Raw genomic sequence first — 20,064 nt, 5'->3', positions numbered from 1 at the left:
CAGCTAACTTGGAAGAGTGATGTTGAGAAAGGAGACTGAACACCTGGTGGGTGGTAGGATGATGGGCCACATGGTGACTTCACTCTGATTCACTTGAATCCGGGTCTGATCCATTTTGACTTCTTTACTAATAGCTGCAGGAGAGAGAAGTTCCACTTTATGTGACAGTGACAAGCAGGGCGGTGCTTCTCAAACTTTAATGTGTGCACGAATCACACACGGATACAGTTAAAATGTAGATTCTGATTCAGCAAGTCTCAGGGAACCTGTGACTCTGCATTTCTAACATCTGAGCTCATGCCCATTCTCCTGGTCCGAGGACCACATTTTGAGCAGCCAGTAGGTAGAGGATGGTGGGCTAGTTAACGAATGGCTGCATAGACCAACCAGCCTGGGTGTGACAGTGATGCATGTGCGCTGTTCCAAAGGCGACGGAAACCAGGACCTTCCAGAAATGAAGACCAGAGAAGGAATTCAGTCAACTTTATAACAAGAAACCTGCTCCGTGTCTCTTGTCAGAAACGTCAGATTCACCATTGAATTCACCACTGAATTCACCATTCACCATTCACCAAGGAAAGAATACACTTTCCTTTCTAAATCTGCAAAGCAATAACTCCTGAAAAGTTGCTAGTTAAAAGGATGGAGAATGAGTGCGATTAGAGGTAGTCATAGGTTCTAGAGACAGCCTGGGTCTGACTCGCAGCTCCGGCACTCACTCATTAGCTGAGACTTTTAGGAAAGTCACCTTCTCTTGTTAAGCCTCAGTTTCCACAATTGGAAAGCAGGAACAATACTCCCAGGGCTGTTGTAAGGATCAAAGAAAGAACACGAGGAGTACTTCATTCTATGCATGGCCCATACTAGTCGATACGCTGTAGCTTTTATTTTTTTCTTAGGAAATTAATCAGCCAAGAATGATGGAGAACTTGCTCAGTGAACACCTTTGAGGTGTTCCTAGGGAAAAGAAAAAGGAAAAGAGGAGGAGGAAAAGGACAAGGAGATGCAATCACATTTCTGAAGAGAATTCCAAAATATACCTGGAGAGGCAAACGCATACACATGTGGAATGATTTAATATTTCCACAGTTACACGCCAAGAAGCACTGCAAGTAGAATTACATAGAACACACAAACCATGGAGAAAGCGAATGTTTCAAATGATATCACTGGAGACAGGAAAAGTGGAGGAGCCCGTAGACAAAGTCAGAGCTGTATAAACTTTTGAAAAATGTTTCACATCTTTAGCAGGATATTGACATGAGCTGCTATCATATGGAAACTATTTTTTTTTAGAAACACCTGGCAAGACTAATTTGGAGGACTGATTTTTTTTTTCACACAGATTGAACACACAACAAAATACAAGGTGTGTCTGAGATGCAAGCCTGATCAGAGATTAGATCACTAAAGATAAATGATGGTGACTGCCATATTATTTCTGATTATGGTCTGAATGGGCCTGTTGGGTCACGAGCCACCATTTGCAAAGAACCCAAAGAAATTCTTGTAAAGCTCACAATAGTCTGAAGACTTTCTGTTTTGCTATTTTTCTCTTAAAGGCAACTCTACAAACGAAAAATAAGAAAAGCTCATTATTTTCATAGAATTCCTCCATTATTTATTTTGTGATTAAATGTGACCACTTTCCTGGTCACACAGGCCAGCCTGCTTCCTGTAACAATGAGACAGACCCAGTCTCTTGAGGAAGGTAGAAATAGGAGTCTTCAGGGAAGGAGTGCTGTAGACTGATTATTCTAATGGCTGTGCCTGAGTCTGTAGATATACATGATCATTCTTCCCCGGAGAAAAGAGCATGAGAAGAATCACACTTCCAGTTGACTCTCAATTTGATTCCATCTACTAGATGGGACCATTCGATGCTACTTCAGTTAAGTTTTTCAAGGTTAGTGGTTTAGAGCCATTGTTTTAGTTTTATTAAGGAAAATGTTAAATTTCATCTTAAGAATACTTTCACTACCTCTTCTTTCCCTTTCTGTTTAAGGCCCTATCCTTAGCTTCTCTCTTTTCCCTCTTCATTTGGCAACTGCCTACAGCTTCACCTGGATGTTCAACAGGCACCGCCAACTTAGCGATGCTCAACCGTGTATTGACTGAGGGTCTACTGGGTGGTGAACCGGCTCAGATGACTTTGAGGTCCCTGCCCTCAAAGAGCTGATTTTTAAAAAAGCAGATAAAAAATAGGTCATTTCAAATCAATATGGTAGCTACTAGGTCAGAGTTACAACCAGGAAGCCACGGGCATCATGGAGGAGGGCATCTGTCTTTAAAAGGATGAAATTTAGTGGAGGAGATGGTATCTGAACTTAGTCCTGAACAAGGAAGAGTTATAATTGCAACAACTTTTATAGCTCTTACCCTACGCACCTTAGCTTCCTCATGTGTACAAAGATGATGATAATAATCATCTACCTTTAGGTCGTGGTAGGGATATGTAAGTTAATATATGCATATAAATACTTTGACCAATACCCAGCATATAGTTTAAATAATTGACTGAGTCATACAGTGAGTGAGTGGTGGAGCTGGGGTTTGAATCAGGTGGTGGGGCTCCTGAACTCATGCTCTGAATCACAATGCTATCCTGTAATGCTGGGGAGAGATGAGGAACCATATGGCAGGTAGAGGGAAGAGTATGGCTAAGGCATGGTTGGGTGAAATAGCACAGATAGAGCTGGAGACACAGAGTCCCAGCTTACTAGAGTGTGAAGTTCAAGGCGGATGGTGTCAGGGGAGGAGGCTGGAGCATTAAGAGGGACTGAGACACAGAGGGACTCGTACCCACGCTAAGGAGGTTGACATACATCATGTGGGCAATGGATTCCAAGCAGAGGGTGCAGGAGGGGTGTGTGTTGGTGCAGGGATAGGCAGATGTCCAGTTTTGAGGGATCACTCTTGCAGGGGCAAGAAGGATGAGGCTGTGGGCAGAAAAGCCCAAAATAGCATGACCTGTTAGACTGAAATTGCATCCGACTAAACAGGAGATAAAGACACTGCACTGGAGCAGCAGAAGTGAGATGGAGAACAGGGGCCGGCTTTAACAAATATGGAGGCTGACTGGCAGGGCTTCCTGGTTGTGGAAGCAGCCTTGGAGATGGCCCCTGATGATGCCTGCCTCCTGATATCATGCTCTTGCATAGTTTCCTCTCACATTGTGCCAGGGGTGGTCAGGATGACCAACAGCACATGGTAGAAGTGATGACAGATCACTCCCAAGATTAGGTTCCAAGAGACTGTGCTTTCCATCTTGAGCTCTATCTCTTGGATCACTTGCTTGGGGAAAACCAGCTGCCATGTTGGGAGCTGCCCTAAGGAGACGCCCACGTGGCAGGAGACTAAAGCCTCCAGCCAGTAGCCAGCAAGAAACTGAGGCCTGCCAACAACGTGAGGGAGCTGGGAAGGGGGTTCTCCAGTTCTAGTTGAGCCTTGAGACGCCTGCATCCCTGGCAACAGCTTAACTGCTGCCTCATGAAAGACCCTGAGTCAGAACTACTCTGCTAAGTCTTGACTGGATGACTGACTATCAGAAATTGTGTGACGTGATAACTGGTGGTTGTTTTATGCTGCTTAAATTTGGGGGTAATTTGTTAGGCAGCCGTAGCTAACTGGTACAATAACTTAAGGAATGGTAGAAAGTGGGAGACATCTGTGATGGCATCAGGCTTGGGTAGGTGAGTGGATAGTAATATCAATAACTGAACCAGGCTCAGAGCTCACAGTCTCCCTCCTCTGATGGGCCTGACTTCCCCATCCTATTAAAGGTACCACTGTTCTCCCACTGACCCAGGCTCATAACTGCAGAGCCACCAGTGTCTGTCACATAAGTGATATCAAGGTCTGAAGATACCATTGTCCAACGATTTCGACCTCTGTCTCTCCGACTGTCCACCACTCCAACTGGACTTCACTTTTTCATTACTTTTCACCACATCTTAGTTGTAAAATTGCAAAAGCGTCTTAACTGAATCTCCTTGCCCTGGGTTTCTCCTTGCTTTATACTGATAAAAGCTGATCTTCCTAAAGTACCATCTATCAATGCCTTATCAAATAAAGTCTTAAGTTCTGTAAGCCTGTGTTCAAATCTCTCCATTTTTTTCTCTCAGCTCAGCCTTCTCCCTTCATCTTCCCACCGTTTGCCCTGCATCTTACTCAAACTGAAAAAATGGACAAAAGCTTTGCTCTTATTGTTTCTGCCTCTTGCAATGCTCCTTCCTCCTTCTGTTTAATCTTTCAGTTCTGTCATAGCCCACTTTGAAATTCACCTCTTTCATGAAAACTTTTGTGTCTCAATACCTAAATATGACTTAACTTTCCTCTGAGGTCCTCATGCGACTTTTGTATCTCTTTGGGGGCACTTGTATCTGCTGTATATGTGTGTTCTTCCCTTTTCTCTCTTACTGGATTTCAAAATCTTCAACATTGGGGTTACTTCTTATTCATCTTTGCCTGGCATGTGGAAGAGGGCTTAATAAATATTTGATGAGAGAATGAATTTACTTTCATGGCTGAGCCTCCCTAAGTTTACCCAAAAACTGAGGCAACTTACCACGATTTGCTATGCTGTTTCTTACGCTCTCTTTGGTCAAAACTTTATCATCCAACTACATAAATAGACTACATGAATAATCAAACGAATGCAATTCACTGTCTTTCCCTAAACTCAGTGTCACAGCGTTTTACATCAAATAGAAAAAAATAAAACCAATTTAATAGGTTTTTTATAGGTCTAAAAAAATCAGCTCTGTTGATACACATGGGTAATGTAGTTTTTCGTGACTCACAGCTGCCATTTACAGACTGTTTCCTATGTTCCTGGCCTCTGTGGTTACTGCACAATTCTCATAAATCCTACATTTAATTCCCATATGAATCCCTAGGTACAGGGACTACCGTCATTTCCATTTCATGGATGGAGAACTTGAAGCTGAGAGGAATTGAGTAACTCACCTAAAGTTGCACAGCTAGGAAGCGGTAGAGCTGGGACTGGAACTAAGGATCTATGCTCTTAAAGGCTACCCTCTGTACTTTGATTTCTATAGACCAGCGACTTGCTTTGTACACGTTTGGGGGGCAGGGTTGCATGCTTTTACTTTTCACGAGCATTTGCTCTAGTCAGAGACAGGACCCACAAAAGAAGAGGTGGGTTTCTATCTTCCTGGGCTTGTGCGGTATGCAGGAATGCTCTTCCCAACATCTCTGGTACGTCTACGTGTCCATCTTGGTGTGCCCTCCCCAACACAAACTCTCTCCTTCATTTTACTCCTGTCTCTCTCCCAAACTTTCCCAGAGAACAACGGAGTATATCACAAGCCTGGTGCAAGAGTGCATCTAGAAAGACCCAACGTTGGGACACTTGCAGTCATCTTATTTTCCTCTCTCTCCAGTAAGAGGTCTGAGGGTCAGTGTGGTGGAGGAGAGAGTGAGCAGGGCTCTGGCCCCTGTCTGGCTTTGTCTGGACAAGCAGAGGCTGGTCTGGCTAGTGCAGCAGCAAACATGTTTGTGTTGGTGTTATTGATATGGTCCCGAGATGGCACAAGCTTCAAGCTGCCAGGACAGCCCCCTGGGTCTAGTTACTGACGTTGTCACCAACACTTTACACTTCCCCGCAGGCTTCCAGCTTGGGAGAGTTCAAATCGCTAGAAAGAAGCACCTCCTTCCTCCCAGCGGTGCTGAAGCAAGAGAGCTATCTGCAGTGTCTGGGAATCTATCCCAATTCTCACTGTTTTATGGTCCCAACTTTACCCTGTGATGACTGTGCAGGTCTCTTCTGCAGGAGGGAAGTGGAAGAAAAGGGCTAGGGTTGCGTCTTTGGCAAATAATTGATGAGGGAGAAGCAATGGCAAGTGTCGATAGTTCTGGAGTGAGCCTGGAAGCCAATCACTGGGCACCTTATTATATACTGACTCGTTTGTTTATTGGCCACCTTTGCCAATAGAATGTTAAGCTCCACGAGGGCAGGGATTCTGTCTAGTTTGTTCATCACTATATCCCCAAGTCATAGCACAATGAAACTCCTGAATGAATATGTGTTGAGTAAATGAATGATTCTCTCCTTATTGACGAATTTTTAATTAATTTAATTTAATTTTTTCTGTAAAAGGGGTTTTTTATTTGCAGGGGAGTGGGACTCCTGTAACAGTTTCTGCTGTACAGCAAAGTGAATCAGCCAGATGAATACGTATATCCCCTCTCTTTTGGATTTCCTTCCCATTTGGGTCACCACAGAGCACAGAATAGAGTTCCTTGTGCTACACAGTAGGTTCTCATTTAAAGTAGGTTCTCAATCCCAATCTCCCAATTTATCGCACGCCCCCCCTCACCCCTCCTTGGTATCCATACGTTTGTTCTCTACGTCTGTGACTCTATTTCTGCTTTGCAAATAAGATCATAAAAATTAGGAATGCTTCATGAATTTGCGTGTCATCCTTGCACAGGGGCCATGCTAATCTTCTCTGTATTGTTCCAATTTTAGTATATGTACTGCTGAAGCAAGCACACTTATTAATGAATCTTTTTTTTTAACTGAAGTATATAAGTCAGGCAAACATCATATGATATCACTTATATGTGGAATCTAAAAAAACGATACAAATGAACTTATTTACAAAAGAGAAACAGACTCACAGACATAGAAAACAAATTTATGGTTACCAAAGGGGAAAGGTGGAGGGGAGGGATAAATTCGGAGGTTAGGATTAACATATACACACTACTATATATAAAACAGATAATCAACAAGGACTATAGCTCAGGGAACTCTACCTAATACTCTGTAATAATCTATATGGGTAAAGAATCTGAAAAAGAGTGGATATATGTATAACAATTACTCCGCTGTACACCTGAAACTAACACAACATCTATACTCCAATATAAAATAAAAATGAAAAAAACTGAAGTACAGTTGATTTACAATGTTTCAGGGATACAGCAAAGTGATTCAATTATGTGTGTGTGTATATATTTCAGATTCTTTTCCATTATAGGTTATTACAAGGTATTGAATATAGTTCCCTGTGCTATACAGTAGGTTCTTGTTGTTTATTTTATATATAGTAGTGTGTATATGGAAATCCCAAGTTCCTAATTTATCCCTCTCCCTCTTTCCCCTTTGGTAACTGTAACTTTGTTTTCTATGTCTGTGAGTCTATTTCTGATGAATCTTATAAACTAAACATGTAACCAGAAAGCCCTTGACTATAAATCTACCTGTAAAAGAACCAGAAGTATCGATCTGGCAAACACATTAAATCACTGACTCAATGATGCATCATAACTTTGCTCTTTCCTCCTTTCCTCCCTCCTTCCTTGCTCCTTCCTCCCTTTCTTCCTTCACTTGCTCACTTTTTCATTCATCTAATATTCACTGAACACATGAGTAGCAAGTTACTCTGTAGTGTACATTGATAAACTCGCTTGTCTTTGTTCAACCAGTGCATTTGAAAAAAAAACCTCTCTACTGTGTGAAAGATAGAGGTTTATTGGTGCTTGGAGAATGTGTTGAAAAATAGGATTAAAACTAGAGATACAAGTTGAACTAGGCGGTTTATAGCCATGTCCTGAAGATCTCCCAAGGGGAAAAAACGTCAGAAAGGAAGAGATAATCTTATTGTGCTATTTTTATGGTAGGAATATTTCCTGGACTAAAGTCACAGATTCGAAACACCCAACAGAAGTCCACTGTACTCAAAAGACAAAGTAAATTCTTATTGAACAATAAGAATATGAGGTCAGCCAGTAAAATAAGTAGTTTAGGGTCTGGGGTGACCAAAATAGAGACTATTAGTCCAAAGCAGGAGTCAGTAAACTATGGCCCATTGACTAAGTCTGGCTCATAACCTGTTTTTACAAATACATTTCACTGGAAGGCAGTCATGCTTGTTTGTTTATGAATTATCTCTGGCTGCATTCATGACAGCAGAGTTGAATTGTTTTGATAGTGACCGTATGGCCTGCAACGCTGAGAACGTTTACTCTCTGTCTCTTTACAGAAAAAGTTTGCTGATCTCTGGTCTAAGGGAAAGACGTTCTGATGCCAAATGAGAGCCTTTAAAAGAAAACACGCCTCACATTGAGCTGGGTTCACGGATATTTACACACCTGCTTTCCCTATCAATGAAAAGTAGCCAACAGTTCATATCACGACGTCATCAACCCCCAAGATGTTACTGCTCACTGTAACTCCTTCTGCTGTATGGCCACTAAGTTAATGATCTGAGATAATTTTCCATAAACTAACTTGTTGACCGATCAAAGTATTCTCCCTCCAGGCTTCCTACTGCACTGCCCTTCCACTCTCCCAGGCCAGAGCCGTATAACACAATCTCACTGCCTCAAGCTTACCCTGAGGTTTTGACTTGGCATCCAGCAGCCTTATAACTGAAGATTTCTTCACCTGTGCTTGTTCTGCGGTTACAGGTCTCAGAAGGCCCATAAACTTGACAAAACTTGTCCCCTCTATGCCTTCGCATTTCACATGTGGATTGTTTATGATTTGGAGTTATATAACTCTTGGTTTCCCAATAAAGCAATCAGCAGGTGGTGTGCCTTTTTTGTTTTTAAAGTTACCTCCCTGCGTAAAAATTTGGAGCCAGGTGTCTCTCACTGAGTTCATCAGACCCAAGCGTCCAGACCTCCTAGGCCTTCCTTAAAACCCAGCCCTGACTTCCAAAAATTTTAAATAAATATTTTCAAAGCAGGGTTGAAGCTTCTGGCCATCCTCTCTCCTCTTACTGAAATGGAGAAACTGAAAAATGGGATCCTCCTTCACTGTTTTGGCAACATGGCCTTGCTGGAAAGATAATAATTTAAACAGCAGTTTCCAGATGCTCATTTAATATAATCCTCACAATCTAATAGAGTTCTTTTCACCCTTCTAGAAATGAGAAAATGGACACTCAGAGAGTTCCAATAACTTACGCAAGGACACACAGCTATTGAGATGCACAGGCAGGATTCAAACCCATGCTCTTTGCACTCTGCTGTTCTTCCCAACAAAAGCACGGGAATGCGGACCACAGAGTTCTCAGTGATCAAGAGCTAGAGAAAGAGTTGATATCCTGTAGTCAGAATTTTAGAGAACCCTATTGTAAGCCAAAGTTGGTTTACATAATCCTAACCAGTGTGCAATGAACAATTATTTTGTTTGTCATTTCCAATGGAAAGGGAGTTGGTGGTATTTGGAAGGTGGTGGGAGAAAAGGGAGGAAACAGTAAATTAAATTTCATTTTCACTGGAGAAACACGTACAAGAAGCAGCCAAATGTGGATGACAAGGTGAGGTGTGGTCAAAGTTAGCTTTAAGAACACAAACATTCTTTAAGTCATGGAGAGTTTGTTACAAAGTAATGGATCTCACCCCAAAGTGGGTGCTAACTGCTCTATAATATAAAGCCTCCTGCCCTTTGACCCCCTTGCCTTTCCCCTTTTCGTCTCCTTGCTTCTCCCGTCCATTCACACATTTACTGAGCGCTGACTAAAGGCCAGGCTTTAAGTGGGATCTTGAGGATATAAGGACAACGTGACATTTACCTTGCTCTCCAGAATCTTAAGTTCAGGGCTTTCATGTTGAAACTATTCTCCCCATTTTTCCACCTGTGGGAATGGAGAATGCAGAGGATACCACTGAAATACAACCCAAACCCTATTTCCAGGGTCTAAAACATCATGGCGTATGCCCCAAAGTTTGCCCCTACAATTTGAAGTTTTGTCCTAGGAATTGCCAACTAGACCTCTCTTTCTGCCTTATCATTGCTCTTTCTTATCTTCCCAGCCCCTAAAACCACAACTCCAAGTTCAGCTTCTTTTGATCCACGGGGACACAGGCTAAGGGAAAGGCAGGGAGTAGCTGGCTTATTTAAGCTTCTCAAACAGCCCAAAGGCAGGGAGAACATGTATAAAGAAAATATTGCTGTAGTTAAACCCACCCTTTCCCTTTGAATGACTCATCCTCATTTAGGAATCCCAAAGAGATGGGGGTAGGTGGAGACAGGATGACAGCATAAACATCCGGTTTCTAGTGATAACTCAGAATATTTCATTAATCCATAAAACCTTTAGAATACTTTTAGTGGTTTTTTTGTTTGTTTTTTTTTAAAAATCACACCCATAGAATGCATAACACCAAGAGTGAACCCTAATGTACACTATGAATTTTGGGTGATGAGGATGTGTCAATGCAGGTTCATCGATTGTAAACATGTCCCCTCTGGTGAGGGATGTTGGTAGTAGGGTAAGCTGCATGTGTGTGGGCAGGAGAAATGTGGGAACTCTTAGCTCAATTTTGCTGTGAACCTAAAACTATATAAAATAAAGTCTGTTTTCAAACATCATACACATTCATAAGCTCATTAAAAACTTGTCAAACTGTAGAAAAGTACAAAGAAGCAGGTGAAAATCACCCAGTATCCTTCTGTCCCTAATGTGCGATGAGTAGGTCAATGATTTAGTGACCAGCCCTGAAAGCACTTCTCTGGCCATACCTGCATGTGTACAAATTTCCAAAAATAGGGATGGATGTATATGTGTGTGTAAGTGTGTGTGTGTGTGAATGTGCAAATAGTTGTGTCTCACCAGACATGTTTTTGTCTCAATTAATATTTACATAATTTTTAATAGCTGCATGGTATTGTTGATATGAAATGTGTCATAATTTACCCAACCAGTCTCTCTCTCTTTTTTTTTTAAAGTCTTTGTTGAATTTGTTACAATATTGCTTCTGTTTTATATTTTGGTTTTTTGGTCACGAGGCATGTGGGATCTTAGCTCCCCGACCAGGGATCGAACCTGCACCCACTGCATTGGAAGGCGAAGTCTTAACCACTGGACGGCCAGAGAAGTCCCTAGCCAACCAGTCTCTTATTTGACAATCATTTCAGATTTTTTTTTTTTGGCTCATATAAATAATGGTGCAGTGAACATTCCTGAATGTACATCCTTTGCCTATTTTGATTTTTTTGAATCTGTGTATCTTTCCAGTCCATACCGTACCTTGGGAGAGGTTATGCGTTACATAGACTTCATACACACTGTGTGGGTAGTTCTTTATACAAAGTAAACTTTGCGGCAGAGACCCTTGAATAATTCTAACATTTCTACTAGAAAAAAAGGGGAAGAAGGTTTGACTATGACATCACATACAGAATGCCTGTAGCTCAGAGCATCGCACATAGTATATGCTCAGTAAGTAACAGCTGCTAATAGGATCATTGTTGTTGTTTCTTTTGTCTTGGTTCATGTCTCTTTGCTGAAAAAGATCTGAGCGTGGCACACGGAGGGCTGAACCACAGAAAATGAAAAGTGAACCACATCTGTATTCCTTAAAAGTTTCTGGCTCTGGCTGTAATCAAGTGTGAGTTTTAAAAACAAATGGTCAAGCCAAGGATGCAGTTCATACAACCACCCTCTCCAGACACTCAGTGAAACGGCTGTAAAACAGTCACAATGTAGACCCCATACTCAGTGGTGGCCGTAATAACAGTCAGACGTATTCTCTCATTTGTAATAAAAGAAGGGAGTACAATTTTTCTGGTTTTTATACATCATTATCTCTGTTCTGACTTTCTTATTCAAAGGCATGTTGGACTTCTATAAATATTATTTCCTGTCAGATTCTGAGGGCTATCACTCTTAGAGCTCAAGGTGAGCCCCAGATTAGTTCCAGAGCCTTCAACAAAAGCCTAGAACTTTTGTTCTAGGACTCTAGCTCTGTTAAGAACTCTGCTTAATCCTCTTCAATTATAATACAGATGTAAAAAATACACAAAAAAAACAAAAAATCCCCCAAACAAAAAACAACTAACGCCAAACTGCTTCTGCCCAAATCTACCATGCTTTTCATGAGACTGTGTGTGGCCCTGGCTGGGCTATGATTTTGAACATCAACTTCAGGAAAAAATTCTTGCTATAGGTTGAGGCTCAGATTTATGGCTCTGTTCTTTGCCCTGAGGTGAGATGGAAGCAAAATCAATGAGGTTATTAGTTTGGGGGCTGCTAGAAGCAAGCAACATGAACCAATTATCAGCGACCTGAGATCAGTGAAGCAGGAAAAAAATGTCGGATGAAAAGAGAGAAATCAAGGCGGCACTCTATCTCTTGTTATTGTCTATGATAGAATTCATTTTAAAATTATAATCACGTTTTATTAGCACTATAGAAAACAGAATAGACAGCATTAAATGTTGTACTAGAAATATTTGAAATAATATCAACCAAGTTTTGTTCCTTGACCCCTAATCAATAACCAGTCTCACAGTCATGGCACCTCTATCACCTCCTTTGTGAACACAGGGAGATTTTCTGGATCAGAATCTTCTGTCATCTCAAAGAAATTTAATTAGAAATAATAATCATGACTATCATTTCACGAGCACCTATTGAGTGCCTGGCACTGTATGAGGTCCTTGGTACATTTGAGTCAATCAGTAGTTCTTGAGAGCCTCCTGTGTACCAGGCATCATTCTAGGTGCTAAAGATACAGCAGTGAACAAGACACGTCTGCTTTTCTTGAAGCTTCTGCTCTAGCAAGAGGAGACAACCAACAAGCTCATAAACAAACAAACACACAACAGAGTCAGTGCTATGCAGGGAATTAAAACACAGTAATGTGACAGAGAACCACTGGGTAGTTAAGAAAGACCTCAGTGATGGGGGCGTAGATTTAAGCTGGAACTTTAATAAAAGGAAGATCCACCTCAGTGAAGGGGAGGGGGTGGAATCGAATCCTCAGGATGACTCTAGCAACCCAATTGCAAAGAGGAGGAAAATGAAGCTCAGATAGGCCTAGGCAACTTCCCCACGGCAGGGCTGGGATTCAAATATTGTTCCCGTGTCTGCGAAGCCCCAGCACGTCAGGAATAACGATGGTGTGATCTGTTCATAAATGTCTCTCTCAAGAGATCACAGTGAGCGTGGCTGCCACAATGTAGGAGGGAAATAGGAAAGACAGGTGTTTGGGACATGGAATCTCAGAGTTTATTGTTGTAGGTGTGACCAGCTTGAGTGAAATACACTTGAAAAGGAAGAGTGAACTGACTTTCTGGTGGGCCTCCTAAGAGCTTGTCCAGTCAGAGAACAGGGGATGGCCTGAGTCCACGCAGGCAGGGCCAGGCCAACACCCAGTGGCCAGTGTTTGAACTGGGCTCTCTGTGGGTTTGGTACTATCCATGTGTGTCACTGGAGGTCACGCCTTTGAGCTTCTGACCCTCACGTTTAATATCAGTCTCTTTAAGAGGAACAATCCCTAAGAAGACTGGCTGCCTTTTGGTAGTTTCATGACCTCCCTGCTTTAACTCATTAGCTTATTGCCCCAAAGAGTAAAACATGAAAAAAAAATCTCATTAGGTTCAAATTCTCACACATTCTGGACTCATTGACCATTTCTATCTTCTTTTGGGGATGCCTTTCTGTTTTCTGCAAGCTTGTGACCAGGGATTTGTGATCAACTTAGACAACTTTGTAGAGCAGGGACCTGTTTTATTACTCTTTGCATCATCATCTGTGGGTTTGTATCAACACATTCAAGTTTGAGAATCTCTGGTTCAGGACAGCGGTTCTCAACTTTGGAAACATATTAGAGCCACCCAATGAGATTTAAAAAAATCTTAATGCCCAGGTCATATCCCAGTCCAACCAAATTAGACTCTCCAGGTGGTGAAGCTTATGCATCTGTGATTTTCAAAGCTCCTCAGGTGATTGACTCTAATGTACAGTCAAGATGGAGATGCACTGGTCTGGAGCCTCTCTGCGATATAATACGACACAGAGCAAGATTCACTATAGGAAAATCAGCCGTGAATTGTGTCTATAGAAATACATAATTCCAAGTTCCCAAGAGCGGCCCGTAAACGTTAGTAATACTCTGTCCTTTGATCAGAAAGGTAACTTTACCCAATAGGTAGCATTTATGCCTGCAGGGCTTTTCTTAACAGCTATGTGAGTATAAGAATTACTTGGGGGACTTGCTAAAAGGCAGACTCCTGGGCCCTACTTCTAGGTAGTCATGGATTCAGCAGGGTCACGGTGAGGCCTGGGAAACTGTATTCTTAACATGCACCTAGGTGATTCTGGTGCAGTTTGCCCTTGGTTCAACTTTGAGAAACAATGCCTTAGAAGCCTGCTTTTCAACTAAGGGTGATGGGTTTTTTTTGCCTTCACGGGATGATGGCAATGGCATGAGAAATTTTGGTTGTCACAACTGGTTGTGTGTGTGTGTGTGTGTGTGTGTGTGTGTGTGTGTGTGTGTGTTACAGGGATCTAGTGAGTAGAGGCCAGGGATGCGCTCCACATCTCATAACGCAGAGGACAGCCTCCACAATGAAGAACTTTCTGCCCAAAATGTCAACAGCGCCGAGGTGGAGAAACACTGCCTTAGATTAACATCTCTTCTGAATCAGTCTCCTTCTCTGCTAGCCTCAAAGAAAACTCTTTAGACCCTGATAGAAGAAAACTTTCCCTGGGCCAGGATCCTTGCTTCACTCATTTTTGAGTCTGGCCTCATCCACACTCCATGAATGTTTATGCTGTTTCAAATAAAATTCATTTAAAATACCCTTGGGACTGACCACAAAATAGCTTTGCGAGTGGCAATCATAACTAGTGTTTACAGGGAGAAGGAAGACCCAGGGGCCTAATTTTCAGTCTAAAAGTCTAATATAATTCCTCTAGATCTCATCTAAGGAAATCGCTCTCCATGTATTTTTTTCTTTAACATTCACCAAATATGACAGTGGCTCTGGACCTGCCTGTGGTGTCTGCAGGTGAGTCAGCCACGTGAATGTGAGGGCCACCCAAGGCGCTCCACCATCACACGAGGAACCTCGTTGGCTGTGTCTGCCGTGCTGTCTGGCTACCAGTTGGCACCGTTGAGCAAACTAACTCGATCCCTAAGCCAACCCTGAATTCCAGGAAATCATAATCCAGCAAATAATTCTACACAGATCTGGGAGGAAACTGAGCAAGGAAACAGTGGCCTTCATGGCTCTAAAAATAGCCAGGTATTACCTTTAAAGCTCTTTCAAGAAGATGCACTTAACTTCACTCTGCTTCACAGAGCGAAGAAGCAAAGGGCTCGTTCGTTTGTTGACAGGAGCTATCTCTATGTAGTCAGCAGACGTCGGAATGCTGGATACCCAATCAATATTGGGGTGCCATGGAGTTACTGTGCTACTGGGCTGACCAGACCACAGTTAAAAACAAGAAACTACCCTTGGTGAGGCTGACCTGACCGCATGTTGTACTACATTGATCATGTTCATTTTCCTGACTTTGCTTTTTCTTCCAACTTTAACACTTGGCACGAATACTGTGGTGAAACGCATTCATTGCTCTTTCATTTTATGTGTTGCACCAATCTATCAGCGCCAGCAATTCTTTAAAGGCTCCCTTAAAAGTATTTCACCTCCAGCAAGGTTGGTGAATAGAGAAATGAATAGATCACGGAGTGGTGATGAATTTCAGCCAAGTTAGCAGTTTTCCTCCTGTGGTTAATCACCCACAGAATACTTTGTTTGCTCTTTTTTCTTCTTCGTCTTTTAATTTTCAGTCTTGGCAATCTGCGCTAAAGTGACTGGGAGTTATGAAAAGTATGAAAATGTGTTTGTTTCAAATAGTTGGCTGAGTTCTTCATCAGCCGGAGGCCCAGCACAGGTGTGAATATTTGTTTATAATCCAAACACAGCAAAGTAAACGGTTCCATTTTGCACCCTTTTTTTCCCCATACAATGCTATGAATATTTTCTTTGTGATGGTCAGTGACTTTGTTTAACTTGAAAAAAGCCTGAATGGAAAGGAAGGGCCCAGAGACTCAAAACTATTTGTATAAGGGCCTGAAGTGACTGACGGCTCAACTTATCTGGGCGTAGAGCCCTGACATTTTGTCAGCTCCCCCGAGGAGCCAGACGTGCTGTCCACGACACACCTGTCAAGTGCTGATAGAAAAACAACTCTGTCATACGTAGCCTTTAAGGCTACATATGTGACCCATAACCCTGGAACCCCTTCTGGAGTTTTCCACGGGGTATCAAAATCCTTTCAAATATTTCCAGCTGGACATCTCCCTGAGCTGTAATGGCAGCTCAGCATTTTAGCACTGTGGTCATTGTTGAGAGAATTTCCCCCCTCCATGTCCCCACCTGCCCTTGCCAAGGCCCAGTTCTGAAATCTCCTTGGTAGCAAGAGAGGGGCTGCCCTCACCGTCTAAAACTCAGCCTTTGCCTCCTAGTTGAATCCAAGTGTCTTCCTGAAAGTAGAATATTTTTGAGGCCACTCAGATTCCTGTCCTCATCTCCAAGGTCTGAAACCCTTGAAGGATCCTGCAAGACGATAAACTTTTCCAAGCTATGACGTTCAGTGTCTTCCAAGGGCTTGTTTTGGTTTCCCTTCTTGCACAAGAGACAACAAGAAAGAGGAAAAAACGCAGATGCCCCTGACGCCAGGGGTTGGTGTTAAAAAAACTCAGTACTGAATTTAAGAAAATTTGCAAGTCTTTGCTACTATCCTGATAACCACCGCTAAAGATTATGGAAAAAGAAAACGAAAAGAAAATGGGGGAAGAAAACCAACACAGGAGACATATCCAGGAGAAGGGAATTCATACTTAAAGCAATAAAGTCCTACAAATGGAGAGATGCCTCTTCAGTCAGCTCAGCAAGAAAATAAGACAGTTGATTGAGTCCATTCAGAGTAGTAATCAATGAATTTCACGGAGGAAAACAAAATCACCATAAAACTATGTCAGTTGAACTCCAACAGGGTTCTAAGAGTCCTTGGGTTGGTTACAGCTTTTCTCAAGATAAACTAAAATGGCCTTGGACAGAGTGTCCACAGATCAACACATTAGCAACAGGCTAGTTTAAGCCAGAATATTTCCACTGCTTCTTCCAGAGATGGTTCCTTTTTTCTCTGGTTTCCCAGATTGTCAGACTAAAAGACCCAAGCATTTGCTGAGCACATGAAAACTCATATTCATAGTTCCTCTAGAGAAATTTCCACTGCAACGAGCTAAAAAATAACCAAACGAAAGGAAAACCGTGGACTGGATCTTTAGACAGTATGAACGTCATTCCCCTTGTTTTACCAATGAAGAAACTGAGATCCAAAGAAGTGAAGCAGCTTTACCCCCAGGTCGTAGAACTAGTAAATGACAAAGTCTAAATGAAAACATCAATTTCCTTCATTTCTTAAAAGCCTTGGGCACTGCTGCTTTCTAAAGCTGAATGTACACACATTATTATAGCCCAAGGATACAAACTATTTTATAATGTGTGATTGTTTAGAAACAAACTAGTGGCTCATAATAATCACAGTTCTGGGAAAAGTAAACTCTGAAAGATTATTATTTGTTCTCAGGGTTTATTTTAATTTTTTTTGGATGCCATTCATGATAACGTCTCCTTAGGATAGGAATATTAACTCAGCTAGTCCCAGTGCTTGAAATAACTGAAGTCAATGTTCAGCAAAACACCTGGAACGTCATATTTTTCCGACGATCTGTTCTAGGACAACTCTGCCTATAATAAGCTTTGTGACCCATCCAGCTTCCTTGGAAAGTCAGGTTAGCTCCTCTACCCTCCCTGTTGGAGCCCGGTCTTACTTTTTAGGCATCTTCATCATATTTCCTTTTTTAAAAAATGTTTATTTTACATTGGAGTATAGTTGATTAACAATGTGTTAGTTTCAGGTGTATAGCAATACATATACATGTATCTATTCTTTTTCAGATTCTTTTCCCATTTAGGTCATTACAGAATACTGAGCAGAGCTCCCTGTGCTATACAGTAGGTCCTTGTTGGCTATCTATTTTAAATATAGTAGTGTGTACATGTCAAACCCAAACTCCCAATCGATCACATTTCCTTGTAAGAGACTTGTGTACCATTAGCCTAAAGTGGCTCAGCTTCCTCAGTCCCCAAAGCCCTAGACAGATCAGCCTACTTCTCATCACCTCGCCCAGGCACCTGCTTGAGCTGGAAGTCAACCCAACTCTCTCGTATCAGAGCAGCGGTCCTCTACCTTGTTATTCAAAGGCTTGAGTCTCAAGATCTTGGAAGTTGCAAAGGAGGGGGAGGAGCGATCTCTGGAAGGAACAGTAGAAATGTTCTGGGTCAAGTAACATTTTTGCAGATCTGTCGGTTTCTGAATACGTTTTCTGAGACTCTTTAGTTTATCTTGAGAAATGCTATTAAAAGGTTGACTGCAAAGGATGGTGCACTATCCTGTTGCTCCCTACACCAGCAACATCAGCGTCACTTGGGAGTCCGTTAGGAATGCAGCATCTTGGGCCGCAGACCCACTGAATTAGAGTGTGAATTTCAATAAGGTCCCCAGGTGATTCAGGTGCACAGTAAAGTCTGAGAAGAGCCCTGGGGTGAAGAGATCCGTACGAGTCCCTCCTCAATTGTGCCTCCCTTTTCCCTGGGATTCATAGTCACTGGTTAAGAGGTGAGTCCCTTCCATACATTTCTTTTTTTTTCTCCACCTGCACCTGGTTCATTCTTTTCCTTCTCTTTACGTTTCCTTGTCCTGCGTGTCCCCCGCCAAACCCCGTCAACTTGACTCCTTAGAATACCATTGGTTTGACATAAAATATCACTTTATACTGTAGTCTTTTTCTAGAAACCTCTCATCCCTTAATAGAAGTCTGCTGTGCAAGTACAGGCCACTCCCTCATGCTTACTTTCTATAACCCAAGACAAAAAGTAAGACTCAGATTTCCCTTGACTTATCATGGATGCTTCCAGATCACATTCATCCTGGAACTTTTCTTCTGAGAATTTCTTAAATACAGCACAGAGAAGCTTGATATATTTGCCTAAGTTAAAATTAAGAACATAGGTTCAACCAAAGACAGCAAAGGCAAATGAAAAAACAGAGGTTTTAACTGCATATATCACTCAGGATTAGTGTCTAGAGTATACAATGAAATCCTATATCTTAATAAAAAAACAAATCATACAATATAAAGCAAATGGGAGCAAGATACATTGAGGCAATCCACAGACCAGGAAACCTGAACATCACACAAAACACGAGAAGATGTTCAACTCCACTTCTAATTAGGGAAATATCAATACATGCCAAAACCTTAGTAAGTACAATTTCACACTCAATTAAGAAGTTGGACAATATCAAGTGGGGATGATAACATGAAGTAATGGAAATTTAGACTCCTGGATGGAGTATAAATGCTTATGACCACATCTGAGAGCAATTTGGCAGTTATCTAGTTAGTTAAAAAAAAAAGCCCTTACCCTAGGACCTGACAGTTTCATTGTTAGGTGAGTCAGAGCAACTCTCAGAGATGCATACAGATTATGCATTAAAATGTTCACTGGGGCAACAGTTTGAAATGACAAAAATTGGGAACAACTTAATGTTCACTAAAGAGAAGGATAAATACACTGTATATTCATAGAGTGAAAAACAATACAGTAATTATATGTGAATAAACCTGAAGTAGGTATATGTGTATGTGGATATAAATATATATATATATATTTATGTATCTCAACTTGAATGAATCCCACAATTTAATGGTGAATGAATAAAAGGAAATTGTAGAAAAACGGACAGTATCATATCATGTCACTCTCTTCCCACTCTCGTCGCCATCCTACATTGATGAACTCTCACCCATACTCAGCCTACAGTTTTCCTCTCCACCATCCCTACCATTACCCGCATGACTGCAGCAGCCCTGCCGCTCTTGGTCCTCTGCCCCAGCAACCTTGACCATCACTTGCCCTAGGAACTCACAAGATGCATTTTGGATCTTGTCACCCAGCACATCTCCATCCAATATCCCCTGATTATCTCTTCTTCTATTTCTTTTTTTTGTGTTTTTTTGCGGTACGCGGGCCTCTCACTGTTGTGGCTTCTCCAGTTGCGGAGCACAGGCTCCGGACGCGCAGGCTCAGCGGCCATGGCTCACGGGCCCAGCCGCTCCGTGGCATGTGGGATCTTCCCTGACCGGGGCACGAACCCGTGTCCCCTGCATCGGCAGGCGGACTCCCAACCACTGCGCTACCAGGGAAGCCCTCTTCTTCTA

The 20,064-nt window shown here is 42.1% G+C and overlaps 1 long non-coding RNA gene and 1 other non-coding gene across 2 annotated transcripts in view; both read right to left on the bottom strand.

The window, feature by feature from the left end:
- LOC132526864 (uncharacterized) overlaps positions 1–20,064 on the bottom strand; it is a 282,639-nt gene that overhangs the window by 67,597 nt on the left and 194,978 nt on the right. The gene's annotated exons all lie outside the window — the stretch shown is intronic.
- On the bottom strand, positions 6,411–6,517 carry LOC132528329 (U6 spliceosomal RNA). Its single transcript, XR_009543201.1, has one exon. It is a non-coding gene; the product is annotated as a U6 spliceosomal RNA (small nuclear RNA).

Source organism: Lagenorhynchus albirostris, chromosome 10 (assembly GCF_949774975.1).
Source record: "Lagenorhynchus albirostris chromosome 10, mLagAlb1.1, whole genome shotgun sequence".
NCBI lineage: Eukaryota > Metazoa > Chordata > Mammalia > Artiodactyla > Delphinidae > Lagenorhynchus > Lagenorhynchus albirostris.
This window is presented reverse-complemented; position numbering and strand designations above follow the sequence as displayed.